Source organism: Lygodium microphyllum, chromosome 26 (genome assembly GCF_053477565.2).
Source record: "Lygodium microphyllum isolate KBCC chromosome 26, Lygodium_microphyllum_v1.1.10, whole genome shotgun sequence".
In the NCBI taxonomy this organism is placed as follows: Eukaryota; Viridiplantae; Streptophyta; class Polypodiopsida; order Schizaeales; family Lygodiaceae; genus Lygodium; species Lygodium microphyllum.
The window spans coordinates 122,236,599-122,257,826 of record NC_141160.1 but is presented as its reverse complement, the minus strand read 5'-3'; the positions used below and the strand labels follow the sequence as shown (position 1 = coordinate 122,257,826).

The 21,228-nt window shown below is 38.6% G+C and overlaps 1 pseudogene; it reads left to right on the top strand.

The window, feature by feature from the left end:
• The first annotated feature begins 431 nt into the window (after positions 1-431).
• LOC148013756 (uncharacterized) lies at positions 432-19,356 on the top strand (annotated as a pseudogene).
• Positions 19,357-21,228: the final 1,872 nt, after the last annotated feature.

Sequence of the window (21,228 nt, the reverse complement as noted above, 5' to 3'; positions counted from 1 at the left end):
AGCTATTGAAAGGGCATGTAACTAGAATTATAACAAGTTTGTAACCCTTTCTTGGAAGAGTGAAACCCCTTTTGGAAGATGTTGCAACCTTCAAATTTTAGGGCATGGCCCGGTAGCGTTGTGCAGCCTTGCAGGAAGTAGTAAGGGCCAATGCCTATGTGATCTTGCACGAAGTAGTAAGGGCCAATGACTGTGTGTAACAGTCATTGGCCCTTACAGCTCCTTCATGCACAACGCTACCGGGCTACTGACTGGTTTGCCAGGGGGGGACGGCAGGGATGTCGTCTGTTAAAAGGCGTGCACCCACGACCGTTGATCCCAGTAGCCAGCCAGCCAGGACCCAGTAAATGCGATTGCTGGGTAGCGTTAAGCTACGACTAGTAGCGATGACAGCGATGGCGATGACATATATCCCTCTTCCTTTTTCCGTGATGGCGCTGCGCTCTCTCTCTTTTCCTCCTGCGTGCTTCACGCCTCGTCTCTGCCCCACCAGGCGCGCTCCATGTGTGGCTGATATCACACGGGTCCTCCTCGGCCATGCACACGTGAATCTTCTCTTGGGTGCATTTCTGAGAGGCCAACCAGCCCGCCGTATCAAGCCAGCTGCTGAATGTCCTCATTCCATCACTTTCAGTATTTCGTCACATCACGTCCCTGTAAAAGCTCTGCGTGACGCTTTATCGGGCTGGTGACGAGCATCGATGCGCACTTGGCAGACATGACGTGTTCGCGAAAAAACGAGGTTTCATGTTATAAGGTGAATTGGTAAAGTTCCAAAAGAATACCTTGAGGCTTCAAATATTTGAAGAGAAACATTCAAATCTCTTCAAAATACAATTACTTTACTTACAATATTATGAAAATTTCTTGCAAAACTTACAAAGCATGCTTTGCAAATTGTAAAGGTTGAAGGCTTTTACATTGACTCCAAGACATAGTTTTTCCGAACATCGATTGCCTCAAAAAGTTAAAGGAAGACAATGGAACTCTAAAGACCTCAAGGAAGTGTGTAGTTCCACATGTAATAGTTAGTAATCACATGTGAAAGTAGTGGATATTCATGTTCATAGCGAAATTCTTTGGTAGAAAAGTTGGTAGTAGACCAACAATATTGGAATGTCCAATCAAGTTGCCTTATTATAGATGAGGACATCACTAAATTTGTGATGCAAACTAGCATATCAAGAGCCTTTCACTATTTAGCTTGCTTATAGACCATTATATTGCATATATATCGTGTTTATTAAATTTAGATGGAAAACAAATCATAAATAAAAATGACAAAGACTTAAACATTACTATACTTGCCTTTTTTTTGCACACTCCTTATAATTTCACTATGATTTCCACAAATTCACTCTATTGTTGTTTCAATTTCATGTGTATACGTTGAGAGAGAGAGAGAGAGAGAGAGAGAGAGAGAGAGAGAGAGAGAGAGAGAGAGAGAGAGAGAGAGAGAGAGAGAGAGAGAGAGAGAGAGAGAGAGAGAGAGAGAGCACATATGTGCATGTATATGCTAATACACACACATATGTATGTGCATTTGAGTAAAGTATCCCCTCATCAATATAATGGAACCATCAATAATAATTAAAAATAAATAATTGACAATATAGATTAAACTCAAACATTTGGATTGCCTAAATCATTAAGTAATGTTTATTTTAAACATATGTATTGTTCATGAGGACATACAAATGTATGAGCTAGATTCAATTGACAAAAAGGTTTCAATGGTAAAAAAAGAAAGCATCGTCTGGTCTAAAGAATTCCTAGGAAAGTAGCTTTTCTAGACCTTAGAAAATGAAGGGTCCAACTATTACTTGCATTTATATAAAAAGCATGGCTAGAACCATCCATGTTGATGCATATTGCATGTATCAATATTAGACCTAGTTGTTTGCATGTCCTACCGACTAGGAATCTAGAAAAACCTAAACCAAAGAATAATTATCAAATCAATTGTATTATCTAAATGTAATAAAACACCACTTCGTACATTCAATAGCTAAAGAGTCTAATTCAGCATCACACTCTTAGAACAAAATATACTTTTAGTTGAATCTCCTTAAGTAAAAAACTAATGTTAGGAGCAATTGTTCTCAACATTATATCCACACATCTATGGCCACTTAGCCTTATCTTGCTCATAGAATTCTACATAGATAAATGATTGCCTCACAACATGCCATTGTCGTACTAAAGGAGTACATAATTTGCTATTGTCTCTACAAGTGTTTCACCTCTACCAATTGCAAGGCCATTCCATGAAGTTTTCCCTCTCAAATTTTCTTGCCCTAGCATCTTTTCTTTTTTGGTTCTAGTTCAAGAATTCTATCTCTTTCTACCATTGGGTGTGTTGCTAATGTATTGCTTTAATGGCAATGTTCAGTCCATACTATTGTTGATGTTTCCAACCACACACTGCATTAGCTTTAATGGTGATGTTTAGTGTGTATTGCTACTCATGTTTCCAACCACACGCGCTAAAAATTGCTGCCACATGCTACTAAAATTTGTGCCACTTGTTGATAATGTTGTCATCTAATTAAGGTAAGTGCACCCCTTCAATTAACCTCATTAAGGTTAAGTTGAATAGTCATCATCCAAGCATACTATTGTCCTGCCATATCTCTATTGTGATTCATTCTCACTTTTCAACATTTACTTAAATCTTCTATAACAAGGTCCCCTCTCAAAACTACTTTCATACTTGTATTGATCAAATTGGTTTTCTCTGAGTCTTATTCACATTGCAACTCTTACCCAATCCAAAATTGAGCCTAAACATTCTCAAAACCAATAGGCCTCTCATTTACTCACTTGTTTGTAAAGAGTTAGACATTGTTGGGCATTAATCTATAATCCCAATAAGACCTCTTTGTTAAGTATCGTCAACTCAAGATGCCATTAATTAATTCACAAGATTTGGATTCCACACATGGCAATCCAAGATGATGTGTCTACTCATGTTAAAAATGCTATGGGACATGAGAGACACAACAACAAGCTTTGGAGAAGAGGATGAAGATATATAGCTATACAATTGGGAGATGAATGCATACATGACATTGATAGTATTCTAAGTGCAAAGATAATGATGTGTCTACTCATGTTAAAAAGGCTATGGGACATGAGAGACACAACAACAAGCTTTGGAGAAGAGGATGAAGATATACAACTATACAATTGGGAGATGAATGCATACATGACATTGATAGTATTCTAGGTGCAAAGATAGCATGGGAGGAACTCAACAAAGTGTTTGGGACTTAATCCAAGAACTCTAAGGTGAAATTACTAATGCAACTCAATAATCTAAATTCAACCCAAAAGAAAATATTACAAGTCACTTGAACAAATATAAGAGTATTAGACCACGATCGGTTATTCTAAAAAGTATATTTAATGAAGATGAGGCTAAAGTTATTCTCTTAGCAAGTTATGATGTAGAAGGTTATGAGACTTAAGTCAACTAGGGTAAAAATTATGATGATTTTTTGTTTGTAGCTAGGTGGCTGAATGTTTGGCTAATCAATGGTGAAGAGATTAGAAAATTGGGTGAATACTACGAGAAAACCCTATATTTAAGCTATTTTTGGGCACAGCTTGGGCCAAATATATATAATTTTTGTATATAAGGGCTATTTTTTGAGTTTTCAAGCCTTAAAATTTAGCTCGATGAGCACGAAAACCTCCAAAAAATAGCCTTGTGGGCTAAAATTCACCCCTATTTTTTACCCTAGTCAAAACATTTCTATTATGGATGACTTAAAGCTATACAACATTGAGGCATCCTTACAAGAGAGAGAGAATAATATTAAACCCATTAAGAGCACTTCAACACCACTACTCACAACAATGTCTTCATATCTATAAGAAAAGGTGATTCAATCATTAAATACAATCATTGTGGATTAAGTAATCATGAAGGAAAGAACTATAGAAACAAATCAAACATCAAAGTACAATCTGTAGATTCTTTGGTCATTCAAAAAAAGATTGCTATTCCAATCAATAAAATTATGCAAGAAAGCCACTCTAAAATCATGATTCAACCGAATCCCATCACGTATCTAAGTCCAATTGACATTTATTCTAAATCATAGTTGTAATGTCCACCATTGGCACCAATGATGTATCTAAGGGGACAACTTTCCAAATCAATCCAAAGTCATTTGCTTACATCTTGATTATGTCACATCACATACTTATGAGTATGATAGGGGACTTAGGGGAGGCAAAGTAACTTTGTAAGCACACCACATCTTTGATGATAGTGGCAATTGGTTATTGAGCATGCATCAAGGTGGGTGTTAACAAATTTGATGATTGAATAATCATTTTAAATGCAATTCTATAAGACATTCCACTTTAGACGCTATTATCTTTGTAAAACAAGAAAATCAAGAGCCTAAGAATACTTCAATATGGTATTTGGAACCAAACTAGTAAAATGCTCCATTAGCTAATGAGCTGGTGATATATTAAGACTTCATGACCAAAATCGCTTGAAAAAATAGCTTGAGTAAGCAATATTTAATATCAATTATATTAATCTCCCTAGCCAACATTATTTTTTAGAACCATGAGTATGGTAGGTCACTAGTTCTCCATAAGTTAAAAGGATAAGATTTGTGACATCCTTGATTTCATAAAAATTTCCATTTCAATGTCTTTCTTTGTTGTCATATATTCTTAGAGGAACTATCATCAAGGGATCATTATGGGCGGGGGGCATGGATCTAAATAAAACAGATTTTTCAAATACAATTTTTACACACTTTTTACATACATAAGGATGCCATATAAAGGAATTATTTGCATATTGAATAAAAAATGATTGTTTGTATTCATGAATAATTCACAAATAAGGAAATTTTATAAATAGGCCTTGAAATGCATATGATATAGAGGGTATACATATAGTGATCCCTCCAAGTTAATCTCAATACTATACTAATAACCCATCCACAAAGTGTGTTGGAATGAATTCCTTCATCATGAGAAGAGATATGAAATGTTGGATGCTTATCACCCAGCCTATGACAAATGCTTATCAAATTTTTCATACTCATAAATCATAAGAATAGTAATATTCCCATATGTAGAAACTTCCATGTAATTATATATTGATTCAAAGCATGATATACATGCATCTATATGGCATTTCGAAAACCCTCTTATAAGTATATAAAATGAGGAACTAAGCTAGTTAACAACCCATTTTAAGGTATGCATATATGAAAAATCAATAAATAGGTCAATCTAATATTCACATAATCATAATGTTCATGATCATAGAAAGTGAGTCATGATAATATATTACCATTGGTAAACTCATGTTCCTTTTTAAAAAGAAAGAGTAGAAAGATTTATAAACATATAAAGCCATCACGTTGTTAGCTACTTATGTATTATCAATGGATAATGCAAACTCATGGCTAGATATGATGTAAGAGAGAGGCTTGATAAGAGAAAGAAAATACAAAGAAGAGAGAGAAAGATGGTGTAGAGGAGAGAGGAAGACTAGAGCATGAAAAGAAATATAGAAAAGAGAAAGAGAAAGCAGTGGATACCATTTAAGGTATGAAGATGAAGGTTGAAGATGAAAGAGGCATATTTATTACTCAATATGATGAGGAAAATAAGCCTCTTATATCTTATATACTTACACTAGTGTAACCAAAGAATTTTCTAATTATTTTTGAAAATAAAAATGTCATTTTTACTTATTTATAAACCATCCCTACCTAATGATTTCTGCCCTCACAAACAAAAAAAGGGGCCTAATACAAATGGCTCCAAGAATGGAAACAATAAAGTACTAATCTTAGGGTATTCATCATATGTAAACCCTCTATATCAGGTGTATTCAAGCAAGGCCTATTCAAAAAATACCCTTGTTTCTAAATTTTTTAGAAATAAAACATGCCCCTTTTATATTCAACCTATAGATGACCCCTTTATATAACATCCTTTTGTATGTAAAACATCTATAAATTTTGTTTTTTTAAAAACCCTTTTTTAAAACCACACGATCTGTTACATTTTTGTGAGTGATCCCCCCCCCCCCCCCCCCCCCCTCTCTCCCCCTCTCTCAGTCTCAATAAGGTCACTCATGAATATATATGTGTATCACATGGGTTTAAATAAGGTATTTTTAAAATACCATTTTTTTATTTTTTTTCATATAGAATGGTGTAATATAAAGGGATTTTTTATAGATTGAATAGAAAATTGTTTTGTTTTATTTAGGAAAAAATCACAAATATGGATATTTATAAATAGGCCTTGAATGCATGTCATGTAGAGGATATATATATATATATATATATATATATATAGTGAACCCCTCGAGCTCTCAGTACTACTATGTTACAATCATTATAAGGATGTGTGGACCTTGAAAGGTCTTCATGAAATGGATTAGATTCAAAGTAAAGGACCAATATCATATATACATCCAATATAGCTCATAAAGTAGAGAATGCACATGATGTAGTGAATATATATATAGTGAACCCCCAGAACGTACATGATGCAGAGGATATATATATGGTGACTCCTCTCCCCCCCCCCCCCCCCAAACGAGCTCTCAGTACTACTATGTTAGAATCATTATAAGGATGCGTGGATCTTGCAAAGTCTTCATGAAATGGATTAGATTCAAAGTAAAGGACCAATTTCATATATATATATACAATATAGATCATAAAGTAACGAGCTTGGCCATAAAAGCTTCATGAAAAGACTCTTGCAAATAGTAGATATGTTGTCTACTACAAACCCTCATATTATATTAAAATCAAGATAACTTTTTATGGGCTAGTCGAAATCAAGCATGCCATATGTCAAAAGAAATCTTATTTCATGTACTTTCATCGCATATAAGTATTGAAATGTAGAGAGAGAATATATGTAAATATGCACGAGAGAGAGAGAGAGAGAGGAAACACACCATGTATACTCCCAAAGACTATTTCATATTTATCACAATCTACATATATGTGTGTGTGTGTGTGTGTGTGTGTGAAACCTAGTCTAGATAGGGTGAGCTATATATAGCTCCAACACCCCAACACATATAAAGATCTCTAGCTCTACAAATGAAAAGACCCTTGGGGAGCACAATGAAAAAACCAAAACTCCTATATACAAATATGATCAAGAAGGATTATTGTGTGCATGTGAAGTGAAACTGAATATGTATGTACAAAGATGACCAAGAGTTCTAAGGTGTATGTGCATGTGTAGTGTATGGTGCCTACAAGGAGTATGCACAATGGCACTACAATATTATAGTAGATCAATTCTCAAAGATTGAAGCTAAGACAACTCCAAGTTTCAAGCACAGCAAAGTGAAGCATGTTTCATTGAGTCTTTTGGTGAATATATCTACAATCATTTGATTACTTGGACAATGTTCAATCATGATCATGCCTTTCTTTACTTCATATCAAACATAATGATAATGCATTGTAATATGTTTAGACTTGTTATGTTGAACATAGTCTTTAGCAAGACTATTAGCACTTTGGTTATCACATCGAAGTGGTGTGCTAGAGAGAGGAGTGTGGCTAATACCTGATAGAACTTGTCGAAGCCATACTAACTCTCGAGCTACTAAAGATGCAACTACATATTCTGGTGTGCAGATTGGATGTTGGATGTGTATGTAGCACACGTCGGAAGGTCCCCAAGAACAAAATAACTCTACTTTTGCACAAAAAACAAGAAGGTAGACTTGCACGACATGAGGCAAAAAGACCAATTGATTGTATAACATCTTCAAGTTGCAGTCCATCTTGATCGATAATAGATCGTTGAAGAGTGACCAATTGAGCTGGCAAAGTTTGACGTGCTCTTTGTTCCTCTTAAAGTTGCATCATAATTAAGTCCAAGTTTTGCTCCATCGTTGGTTCCGGTGTCGTGCTGCTGCACATCCGAGCCGTATACAACTCCATTTCTTTTGTTGTGCATTTGTGTTATTTTTTCGCATGAGATTCATTGTGTGTGATTGAAGCATTACGATAATCTGTCTTTTCAGTATCCGCATCCAATGTATATATTCCGCTAGTGTGTGTGTGTGTTTCTGTTTGGATGCATGATGTGTGTGTGTTAGAAAAATATGAAAAAACTGATGCCAAAGGACATTATCAAGCTGATAATTTCAATGATGATCTCTAAGAAAAGTGCAGGGAATTGTGGAATCAAAAGAACCTTTGTGGAAGCCGATCATCTAATGAAATAGAGTTGAAGGAAGTCTCTCAAAAGCTGCTTAAGTGAGTAAAGGAATCCTTCAACGGGGCTATTGACAGCACTAGTGAAGCACCAAGGGAGCATTTTGCCACCCAATCCTCAAGGATGAAGTCGAAGTTTGTGCGCAGATCATCGTAAAGCTGACTGTTAATGGGGCAATTCATGACTCCAAAGATACCCTACGTTAGTCCTTAAGGTCAAAATTAAAGTTGGTGCAAAGATCTCCTATGGGGTGTAAAGAAACTAGAGTTATTTTTGTCAAAGAGGAGTTTTTTGGTCGCTCAGCTAAAAGAGGAGAAGGGAAAACTAATTGAGACTGGTACGTCTGAAATGGAAAAAGCAGATTGTGAAGGTTTGAGGAACCAGGTCGCTCACCCTTCTTGCTTTCAAAAATAGTCACGGCGATCTCCACCTATCACTCTTGTATTAGATTTGGATGAAACGCTAGTGCACTCAACATTGGAGCGCTGTGACAATGTTGATTTCACCTTCCCTGTGAGCTTCAATTCTCAAGAGTATACTGTATATGTGAGGCGCAGACCTCATCTTCAAATATTCATGGAGAAAGTTTCTCAAATGTTTGAGATTATAGTATTTACTGCGAGTCAGAGTGTATATGCAGAGAAATTATTGAATATACTAGATCCGAAGAAAAAAAACTGATACAGCATCGTATGTTTCAGGATTCATGTGTTTATCTTAATGGAAACTATATGAAGGATCTGTCTGTGCTGGGCCGTGACCTAGCTAAGGTGGCTATAATTGACAATTCTCCTCAGGCATTTGGGTTCCAGGTTGACAATGGCATTCCAATCGAGAGCTGGTTCGATGATGAGTCAGATTCTGCTCTGGCAGGACTTCTCCCGTTCTTGGAGATTTTGGTTGGTGTAGATGATGTACGGCCTATGATTGCCAAAAAATTCAATCTCAGGCAAAAGCTTGCAACTGTGGCAAGTGCACTATCCCTATGGAATGAAGGAGATCCTCTCGAATGGTGCTCTTGAAGAGAAGTTTTGCTCCTGCAAACATAATAGAGGATGGCAACAAAGGTGCTACCAGCTTGATGAAACCTGAAGAAATAAAGCCAGAAACTGTGTTGGCATCTAAAAGGCATCCAACATCCATTCCCAAAAGTCCTAGTACAAGGCATGGTTCAGCACGAAATGCAAATGACATCCAAGAAAGTGAAAGGTCTACTGCTGGAGATGCTAAAATACCCAATGAGTCAAGTGCAACAATGGAAAAACTGAACTTGAACATCTGAAAGTAAAGCTGAATATGTACAGCTTTTTCAGGGATTACTATCCAGCAGATTTTAACAAGTCTATGTGCTAAAGCCAATACTGATCTCAAACACCTAGATGCAAAGCTGATTAAGAGATACTTCAGATTTTTCTAAACATGGACTTCATGTATTTTACTTGACAAACAATATAGAGTACTTTGGCATCAAAAATTCGATTTCTTCTTGTTAATCTCTTCCATTGTTGTATCTTGAACCCCGTGTTCTGTAGCCCTTGCGTGAACTCTACGACATTTCTGGTGAACCCGGTGTGAAAGTGTTGCGTCACTTTTCAACAAGATGGGAGACTCGCAAGAAGAGATGACAGATGACAATGTCATGAAGAACCTGTTTCAGTCATTTACAACCTATATGCAGCAACAAGCTCACGCGAAACGTGGTAGTGATGCCATGGATGCCTTGAAAGCTGTCCAACAGGAGATGAAGCAGTTTAATGGTCAACAAGTGTCAACTTACCTGCATTTGTATGAAGAAAAGATGAAGTTTTTTGGGGTTTCTCAAGATGTTTGGAGCCGCTACTTCTTGCGGATCGTGGTGCGCGCTCTTGAAGTCCGAATTTCAGAAATTCAAAAAACACATGCTAGTTGGGCAGAGTTTAAGAAGGCATTAAAAGATGAATATTTCCTGGAGGATACAGGTCTTATGAACCGCAGGAATTTCTTAGCATGGGTTTCTATGCCTAATAAGGGACTTTCAGTTACCGCCCTTCTGCGAGAGTTTGAGAGCCGTTATGATCAGTTGGATGGAACTGAGCAGCAAGCTTTGGAGATGCAAAAAGTGGAATTATTTTTACAAGCCATTGATGCTGATTTACAGGAAAAGTTGGATGATCTTTTGGAAGATCAAGCTACTGATTCAGGTTTAAAGACCGAGTGGAGACATGTCATTGATGCTGTGAATGCTCTTGTTAAGAAACAGCGCAGGAGAGTACGATTGCATCGTAATACAGGATCTGTTTCTGAAAAATCCTTGGAGACTTCTTCTTCTACCCCTGCTGCAAGTTCTATGCCTAAGCCTACTTCTCCTATTGTAAATCCACCAGTTCCTGCTGCTCTAGTGCCCTTATCTGTAGATGATGTTATTAAAGGCTTGGCAGATTTGACGATTGAAGCAGTCAAAACTGAAGTTGGTAAGTTAAAGGAGCAACTTATGTCAGTATCTACTGTAGCACCTGCTCCAGTGACTACTTTTCCAGCTGGTCAAAGAAAAGGGAGACGATGTATTTGGTGCGATAGTACAGAGCACCAACACTGCAGAGATTGTGATGCTTTTCAGGAAGCGCGTAAGAAGAATGTAGTGTTCTGGGGACAAGATGGGAAGATATGGCTGACAGAAATTGGTGCTCCTCTTGACACGAACTTTGGTAAGGGAGGCATGAAGAAGCTCGTTGATGATATGGTTGCGCGATCAGCTTATGTGAGTGTTAGAGGAGATGCTTCAGCTTATGGAGTCCAACTTGAGCAGAAATCAGATGGAGACTCTGCTTTATGGTCCTCTGCCTTGGAGATAGTGAGAAGAGGGAAAGTTCGGGCATCTACTATGACTTGTCTGGGCTCCAGCATTCGAGGATAAACGGATGGGATTTGCCTGTTGACAGGTATTCTATTTTTGCTTATATGGCGAAAACACAGGATTTAGATGCCATGTTTGAGGAAAAGAGAAGAAGAGATGAGGAGGGTCCCAACACCTCCAAAAAGACTAGAGGGGGTGACTTTGTTTCACCACCTGTTACAGCTCCACCTATGTCAAGTTCTCCAGCTCAATCAAGTCCTGAACAACCTATGGGAGACAAGCAGATGAAAGAGAAGAGGCAACCAAGAAAGGAGCCAGGATTCAAGCTCTTGTCAGATCTTGATATGCAGACGAATATGAGTAAGATTTTTCATGAAAGAATTTTGAATAGTGAAGTCACTTTTACTGTTGGAGAAGCTCTTGGGATTGCTAGAAGAGAAATACAGGATCAGATGCATGATCTTTTGCGGAGGAAACGACATGCGATGGAAGGACCTACTTTACAAGGATTATGGCATGGAGCTCTTGGGGAAGAGCATGATGATACAGTGATGGTTGAGAATGCTTCTGTCAATCCGCAATTGGAGAAAATAGTTCAGCCTATGCAGTATGAAGATGATGATACCCCTATTCTCATTCTTCGCAGCCATTTTTCACGAAGTCATTGGGCTAGAGCAACCACTGAGACGGTGGTAAGGATTGGAGAGAAACAGATTCCTTTGGTCACTTTAGTCGATCATGGTTCTGAGATTAATCTTATTGCTCGAGGAGTTTATGAAAGTGGCAAGTGGCCTATGGATGCAGATCATGGCTGGCGCATGAGAGCCGCCAATAATACTTCTGGTGATATGTATGCTGCTTGTCCGAGTATCAGAATTTCTATTGGTAATGTTGAAGAGGATTATCATTGCTTTGTTCAGGATTCTTGCTCTTATCCGATTATTCTTGGACAGCCTTTCATTACAGAAGCAAGAATGGAGACAAAAGTGATGGATGACGGCTCAGCTTATGCACGGATACGCAGTAAGGATGGTATGCGAGCTGTTCAGTTTATGACTGTTGGGGTAAATCATCCGAGAAACAGGGACTCCTTGCGTGAGGCACCACTACCTGCGAAGGAGTTGGATTTTCATTAGGTACCGCTGTCTTGCGAGACGCCAGTGGTACGAAGCGAAGAAAAGAGGAGATCTCGCCTCCTGGCAGCCAGTCTTTCTCCACTAATTTTGTTGGTTTTTCTTCAGATAGTTCAGTGAGTTATCAGAGAATTTCAGATTTGCCTAGAGCTGCCAGGCAGTACATTGGTCATAAGGAGAAAGAGTTGAAGATTGCAGGTATTTTGCAAGCAGAAGAGCATGTAGATGAACTGTATGAAGGGATGTCTTATGTAGATACATTGTTTGAGATGGGAACAATGCTGAAAACTGATGTATATAAGGGTTCAAAGATCATACCTGTGCAAACCTTGGATATGTTTCAGGAAATTTCTGATTTTATGCTGAAAACAGAGTTAGAGGCTGAGAAAACTCAGCAAACTGAATTTATGGCTGATCTTGATCAGCTTACAGAGTTGCAGAGGGTTGAAACCTTTCAGCCAACAGAGTTAAATGCTGGGAAAATTCAGCATATGGAGTATGAGGCTGCACCCATGCAATCCATAGAGCCGAGGGCTGAATTCATTCAGCCAACAGAGTTTAATGCTGAAAAATTTCAGCATACAGAGTTTCAGGCCGCACCCATTCAGTCCATAGAGCAAAGGGCTGAAATCTTTCAGCAAACCAACAGAGTTGAGAGTTGCTAAAAATTTGTAGAAATTACAGCAAAGAAAAGAGTGACTGACTGATGCCAAGGTTGACACGAAGTATAAAACAGTTGATAAGAAGGTTAAGCTGGTTTGCAGGGCCGCTTCCTCCTGATAGTGATGAGCAGATAGAAAAAGCTATGAAGCAGCCTATGTTGAGAGATCCTGCAAATATTGGACATAAATTTACAGCTGAAACTCTTGCAGAATTGAAGATTGGAAATGATGATTTCTTGCTTCCAGTGGAAAAAGAATGTTTTAGAGAGATGCTTGGACGTCATGGTAAGGCATTTGCTTTCTTTCCTCATGAAATTGGCTGCATTAATCCCGAATTGGTTGCACCTATGGCCATCTTCACTGTCCCTCATGTACCGTGGAATATACGTCCTATACCTGTGCCTAAAGCACACTTGCCAAAGCTGATAGAGTTGCTGAATGAGAAGATTAAGATGGGGATTTTGGAACCCTCTTCTGCGCCCTATTCTAATAGGTGGTTTACTGTACCAAAGAAGAATGGTACTTTGAGATTTATTCAGGATATGCAACCCATGAACAAAGTGACAATCAGGAATGTGGGAACAGGTCCAGTTGTGGATGAATTTGCTGAGGCTTTTGCAGGACAAGCCATCTATTCTCTAGGTGACTTGTATTCAGGTTATGATCAGTTTCCTTTTCAAGTAAATGCAGATGCGACCAACTATTGAATAGAAAATTGTTTTGTTTTATTTAGGAAAAAATCACAAATATGGATATTTATAAATAGGCCTTGAATGCATGTCATGTAGAGGATATATATATATATATATATAGTGAACCCCTCGAGCTCTCAGTACTACTATGTTACAATCATTATAAGGATGTGTGGACCTTGAAAGGTCTTCATGAAATGGATTAGATTCAAAGTAAAGGACCAATATCATATATACATCCAATATAGCTCATAAAGTAGAGAATGCACATGATGTAGTGAATATATATATAGTGAACCCCCAGAACGTACATGATGTAGAGGATATATATATGGTGACTCCTCTCCCCCCCACCCCCCCCAAACGAGCTCTCAGTACTACTATGTTAGAATCATTATAAGGATGCGTGGATCTTGCAAAGTCTTCATGAAATGGATTAGATTCAAAGTAAAGGACCAATTTCATATATATATATACAATATAGATCATAAAGTAATGAGCTTGGCCATAAAAGCTTCATGAAAAGACTCTTGCAAATAGTAGATATGTTGTCTACTACAAACCCTCATATTATATTAAAATCAAGATAACTTTTTATGGGCTAGTCGAAATCAAGCATGCCATATGTCAAAAGAAATCTTATTTCATGTACTTTCATCGCATATAAGTATTGAAATGTAGAGAGAGAATATATGTAAATATGCACGAGAGAGAGAGAGAGAGAGAGGAAACACACCATGTATACTCCCAAAGACTATTTCATATTTATCACAATCTACATATATGTGTGTGTGTGTGTGTGTGTGTGTGTGAAACCTAGTCTAGATAGGGTGAGCTATATATAGCTCCAACACCCCAACACATATAAAGATCTCTAGCTCTACAAATGAAAAGACCCTTGGGGAGCACAATGAAAAAACCAAAACTCCTATATACAAATATGATCAAGAAGGATTATTGTGTGCATGTGAAGTGAAACTGAATATGTATGTACAAAGATGACCAAGAGTTCTAAGGTGTATGTGCATGTGTAGTGTATGGTGCCTACAAGGAGTATGCACAATGGCACTACAATATTATAGTAGATCAATTCTCAAAGATTGAAGCTAAGACAACTCCAAGTTTCAAGCACAGCAAAGTGAAGCATGTTTCATTGAGTCTTTTGGTGAATATATCTACAGTCATTTGATTACTTGGACAATGTTCAATCATGATCATGCCTTTCTTTACTTCATATCAAACATAATGATAATGCATTGTAATATGTTTAGACTTGTTATGTTGAACATAGTCTTTAGCAAGACTATTAGCACTTTGGTTATCACATCGAAGTGGTGTGCTAGAGAGAGGAGTGTGGCCAATACCTGATAGAACTTGTCGAAGCCATACTAACTCTCGAGCTACTAAAGATGAAACTACATATTCTGGTGTGCAGATTGGATGTTGGATGTGTATGTAGCACACGTCGGAAGGTCCCCAAGGACAAAATAACTCTACTTTTGCACAAAAAACAAGAAGGTAGACTTGCACGACATGAGGCAAAAAGACCAATTGATCGTATAACATCTTCAAGTTGGAGTCCATCTTGATCGACAATAGATCGTTGAAGAGTGACCAGTTGAGCTGGCAAAGTTTGACGTGCTCTTTGTTCCTCTTAAAGTTGCATCATAATTAAGTCCAAGTTTTGCTCCATCGTTGGTTCCGGTGTCGTGCTGCTGCACATCCGAGCCGTATACAACTCCATTTCTTTTGTTGTGCATTTGTGTTATTTTTTCGCATGAGATTCATTGTGTGTGATTGAAGCATTACGATAATCCGTCTTTTCAGTATCCGCATCCAATGTATATATTCCGCTAGTGTGTGTGTGTGTGTTTCTGTTTGGATGCATGATGTGTGTGTGTTAGAAGGATTGCAGTATCCATAAGCAGGATTGCAGAGTATTGCTTGACTACTTCAGAGGTGCGGAGATTTGTGGGAGCTTGTGTATTTTACATGATTTGGTATCCATAAGCAGGATTGCAGAGTATTGCTTGACTACTTCAGAAGTGCGGAGATTTGTGGGAGCTTGTGTATTTTACATGATTTGGATTCCTCATTTTGCTCACATAGCAGATGTTCTCTATCAGCTGCTTCGAAAGGGGCAGAAATTTCATTGGGATGAGAAGCATTCGAAAGCCATGCGTAAACTCAAGAAGCTGTTGCAGTCAGCTCCTACTCTTCGCAAGGTGGATTATCAGTGTGGACGGCCAATCATGTTGACAGTTGATACTAGCCCTATTGGCATAGGTTGGGCAGTGGGACAGGATGATGCTGATGGAAACAGATATGCAATCCGCTTTGGAGCTAAAGTTCTTAATGAGCGACAGAGGAGATATCCGCAGATCAAAAGAGAGCTGTAGGGAGTAGTCACTGCACTAAAGTGTGATAAAGGGTATTTTATTGGAGCTTCAGTTGTTGTGAAAATAGATTGTTTGCCTTTGCTTGGCATGATTACTAGTTGTTCGACTCCAGATATAGCAATGCTTCAGTGGATTGCCTATATCATATCATTGAATCTTGAATTTTGACACATAGTAGGGAAAGATAATCTAGTTGCTGATATGCTATCTAGAGCGAGATATGAGGATGAGGAGTCAATGCTTGCAGAAGATGATGAGACAGAGTTTGCAACTTCTGTTCTTGTTCATGATTGTCATGTATCTATTGTTGAAGCCTTTATTGAAGAACTTTATGTTGATGAGTGGCTGCAAATTGGACAGTATCTAAGTTCATTGACTCGAAGAGCTGATTGGACAGATGATGAATTCAAGAAAATCAGAAGGAAGGCTTATGGGTATTTCTTGAAAGATGGTTTTCTTTGGAAGCATCCAAAGAAGAGAGGCGGCTTGCCCTTGAGAGTAGTTTGTGATGTAGCGATGCAGATACAGATTATGTGAGAGTTTCATGAGAGCTCATGGGCTGGTCATAGAGGTGTGTGGGCTACCTATGAGAAAATCAAAGAAAGATATTGGTGGAAAGGGATGTATAAAGATGTTTCCCACTTTGTGGAGACTTGCAGGGACTGCCAGCTTTACTCTTTAGTGCGGCATCGTGTTGAGTTGCATCCGACCTATCCACTATGTATGCATTATAAGTGGGTGGTAGACTTGGTTACTTTGCCAGTGGGACTTTGGCAGATGAGATATCTTGTCTTGGCTAGGGAGGATCTTACAAACTATGTTGAAAGCACATCTTTGCGGACGAAGACCACCACTACAGTATGTAAATTCTTGTTGGAAGAAATATTTTGCAGGTATGGATGTATAGGCAAGATTACAGCTGATCGTGGAGAGCTAGATGCAGATGAAGCTAGAGAATTTTTCTCATGGCTTGGGATTAAATTGGCTCTTACTACTGCCTGTAATCCAGAGGGAAATGGGAAGAGCGAAAGAGGACATCCGCCAATAGTTAAAGCATTGGCAAAAGCTTGTAGAGGTCGGATTGGAGATTGGCCGAGATTATTACCTTTTGCATTGTGGGCAGATCGCTCTACACATAGCGTGACTACTGGATATATGCCTGCAGAGTTGATGTATGGGCAAAACCCTATCATGCCTACAGAAATTTGTGCTCTCACGTGGAGTGTTCTTCCGTGGCATGAGAATTTATCAAGGGAGGAGCTTCTAGCTCTTCGAATTCGTCAACTAGAGAGAAGGACAGAAGATGTGCAGTTAGCAGTTGATCGTTTGAAGGCAGCCCGACTCAGAAACAAGGACAGGTTTGATTTGAGGCATCGCTTGAGGCCTAGAGCCATAAAAGAAGGAGATTGGGTTCTAGTCTACGACAGTTGTCTAGAGAATCAGCATAGTAACATGAGAAAAACGGTTCAAAGATAGTTTGGACCGTATGAGGTGAAACAGGTTTTTGACAATGGTACCTATGAGTTGGCTGAATTAGATGGAACAGTATTGAGGGTGCCCATTGCTGGAAAACGGGTCAAGATTTTCAAGAGAAGAGAAGATGAAGAATATTCACTTGAAGCATTAGCAGAAGAAAAGCAGGTAGAAGAAAGTCAAGCAGAAGAAGTAGAGAATATGGATGATGAAGCTGATGGAGAAACAGGTCCATTAGAAACTGATGAAGGACTCAACCTGTTTGTGGACTTGAATGATCCTGGATAGTTGGCTAATCTGGAGGATGCGCAGGTTTAGAGGGGGTGGATGTTGTGCTGCTGCGCATCCGAGCCGTATACACCTCCATTTCTTTTGTTGTGCATTTGTGTTATTTTTTCGCATGAGATTCATTGTGTGTGATTGAAGCATTACGATAATCCGTCTTTTCAGTACCCGCATCCAATGTATATATTCTGCTTGTGTGTGTGTGTGTTTCTGTTTGGATGCATGATGTGTGTGTGTTAGAAAAATATGAAAAAACTGATGCCAAAGGACATTATCAAGCTGATAATTTCAATGATGATCTCTAAGAAAAGTGCAGGGAATTGTGGAATCAAAGGAAGCTTTGTGGAAGCCGATCATCTAATGAAATAGAGTTGAAGGAAGTCTCTCAAAAACTGCTTAAGCGAGTAAAGTAATCCTTCAACGCGGCTATTGACAGCACTAGTGAAGCACCGAGGGAGCATTTTGCCACCCAATCCTCAAGGCTGAAGTCGAAGTTTGTGCACAGATCATCGTAAAGCTGACTGTTAATGGGGCAATTCATGACTCCAAAGATACCCTACATTAGTCCTTAAGGTCAAAATTAAAGTTGGTGCAAAGATCTCCTATGGGGTGTAAAGAAACTAGAGTTATTTTTGTCAAAGAGGAGTTTTTTGGTCGCTCAGCTAAAAGAGGAGAAGGGAAAACTAATTGAGACTGGTACTTCTGAAATGGAAAAAGCAGATCGTGAAGGTTTGAGGAACCAGGTCGCTCACCCTTCTTGCTTTCAAAAACAGTCACGGCGATCTCCACCTATCACTCTTGTATTAGATTTGGATGAAACGCTAGTGCACTCAACATTGGAGCACTGTGACAATGCTGATTTCACCTTCCTTGTGAGCTTCAATTCTCAAGAGTATACTGTATATGTGAGGCGTAGACCTCATCTTCAAATATTCATGGAGAAAGTTTCTCAAATGTTTGAGATTATAGTATTTACTGTGAGTCAAAGTGTATATGCAGAGCAATTATTGAATATACTAGATCCAAATAAAAAAAACTGATACGGCATTGTATGTTTTGGGATTCATGTGTTTATCTTAATGGACACTATATGAAGGATCTGTCTGTGCTGGGCCGTGACCTAGCTAAGGTGGCTATAATTGAAAATTCTCCTCATGCATTTGGGTTCTAGGTTGACAATGGCATTCCAATCGAGAGCTGGTTCGATGATGAGTCAGATTCTGCTCTGGCAGGACTTCTCCCGTTCTTGGAGAGTTTGGTTGGTGTAGACGATGTACGGCCTATAATTGAATTCAATCTCAGGCAAAAGCTTGCAACTGTGACAAGTGCACTATCCCTAGGGAATGAAGGAGATCCTCTCGAACGGTGCTCTTGAAGAGAAGTTTTGCTCCTGCAAACATAACAGAGGATGGCAACAAAGGTGCTGCTAGCTTGATGAAACCTGAAGAAATAAAGCCAGAAACTATGTTGGCACCTAAAAGGCATCCAACATCCATTCCCAAAAGTCCTAGTGCAGGGCATGGTTCAGCACGAAATGCAAATGACATCCAAGAAAGTGAAAGGTCTACTGCTGGAGATGCTAAAATACCCAATGAGTCAAGTGCAACAATGGAAAAACTGAACTTGAACATCTGAAAGTAAAGCTGAATATGTACAGCTTTTTTAGGGATTACTATCCAGCAGATTTTAACAAGTCTATGTGCTAAAGCCAATACTGATCTCAAACACCTAGATGCAAAGCTGATTAAGAGATACTTCAGATTTTTCTGAACATGGACTTCATGTATTTTACTTGACAAACAATATAGAGTACTTTGGCATCGAAAATTTGATTTCTTCTTGTTAATCTCTTCCATTGCTGTATCTTGAAACCCGTGTTCTGCAGCCCTTGCGTGAACTCTACGACACCGGTAAATCACCTTCCGCCATAAAACATTTCATATTTTGATCGGACATCTTACAAAAGTTCAAACAACCTCACACACTCAAAATCTTGTTAGCGAGATGAGCGTAGCTCAATGTCGAGTTTACAAGGCTTGCTCCTTTTTTTTAAAATGGATTTTTGCGATCTTTCTTCTTTATGGATACGAAAGTTGATGTCATGGTCTTCTTCCAAGCCTATACTTCGTCCGTGTAGACTGCGTAGTAATCTGTTTACTGGAATTTGGCTCTATCAGAGTGCAGGCACGAACAGGGGTTTGCAGAGAGGTTGAAATGAGTTTAGGATTGATTCGGAGAAGAGCTCGGTGTGAACTTTCTCTATGCAGGAGAAAAAGGATTAAATATTTAAGCTTTATAGCTTTAAGCTTTAGAGTAAAAAGCTTGAATTAATCCTTTTTGTTTAACGCAGAACGGCGGCATGCTAACGTCGTGATCATTGCCAATGAGGACATCCTCTCGCTGTGATTCGATAAATTATAAAAGCTTAAGCAAAGCTAAGCTTTTTATAAGCTTCAAGCTAATCTTAATGAAGATTCTTACAGTTATCTTTGAGAAGAAAAACGTCTTCATGAAGCTTCCTGAGTGGTCCTCCACATCCAAAGAGTGGTCCTTCGCGATCCAACTGCGTAGCAAGGGGTTCTTCACCGCCAGGAACGCACTAGTATTGATGGATTGTCGCGAGACTGACTGTAGAGCCCGTTTGTTCCAGGAGCTTTGCCTTCGCGCAAGATGGTAAGTGATTAGAAGCCCTTGATCTCAGCTTCGCTCTGATACCACTGGTGCACAAATCGGATGCTGGACATGTACATAGCGAGCATCGAAAGGTCCCTAAGAACAAAATAACTCTAGTTTTACACAAAAAACAAGAAGGTAGACTTGTATAACATGAGGTAAAAAGACCAATTGGGTACAATCTTCTCACATGCCTTTGATGAGCTCTCCACAAAGCATGTATTTAATATTTTATTCATCTCCAAGCTCAAAAATAGCCCAATTTTACAATTAGCATGCTTTAGCTTTTGTGTTTGCTTTTGTCCAAATAAAGAATAAAAGTGATTGGGCAGCCCAAGAGTCGAGCAGTGCCCAAATACAATGTCCAATAATGAATATTTAAACCATGCACCCATGCAAATACAAAATAATAAATATATATCAAACGCTTCAATAAATAAGCGCATCAGAATAAATATTGGCGTCACGCTTGAGACGTGCGCCCATCAAAAATGATAATTTCTTCTTAAAAAACTGGATACATGCAACTGCGCGGTGCTTCCCAACGCCACCACTGCCTGCTCTACACATCAACTAAAGCATTCACAATTTTTAGCAAATAATAAAATTAAACTGACAAAAGTGAATACCTAGCAGTCTTCAGCTACAAAATAAATAAATAGGTTGGAACTCTATCCTAACCTTAATTTAATAAGAGTGCCTCTAAACTCATAAACATCCGTTAATGTAAATATGTATTTTGTGGGATCACCCGCTATGGAATCACCCACATGCACATTAAATTAGCATGATGCCCAAAAAGGACAGGCATCCCCGTCAACTTCTCACACAAGG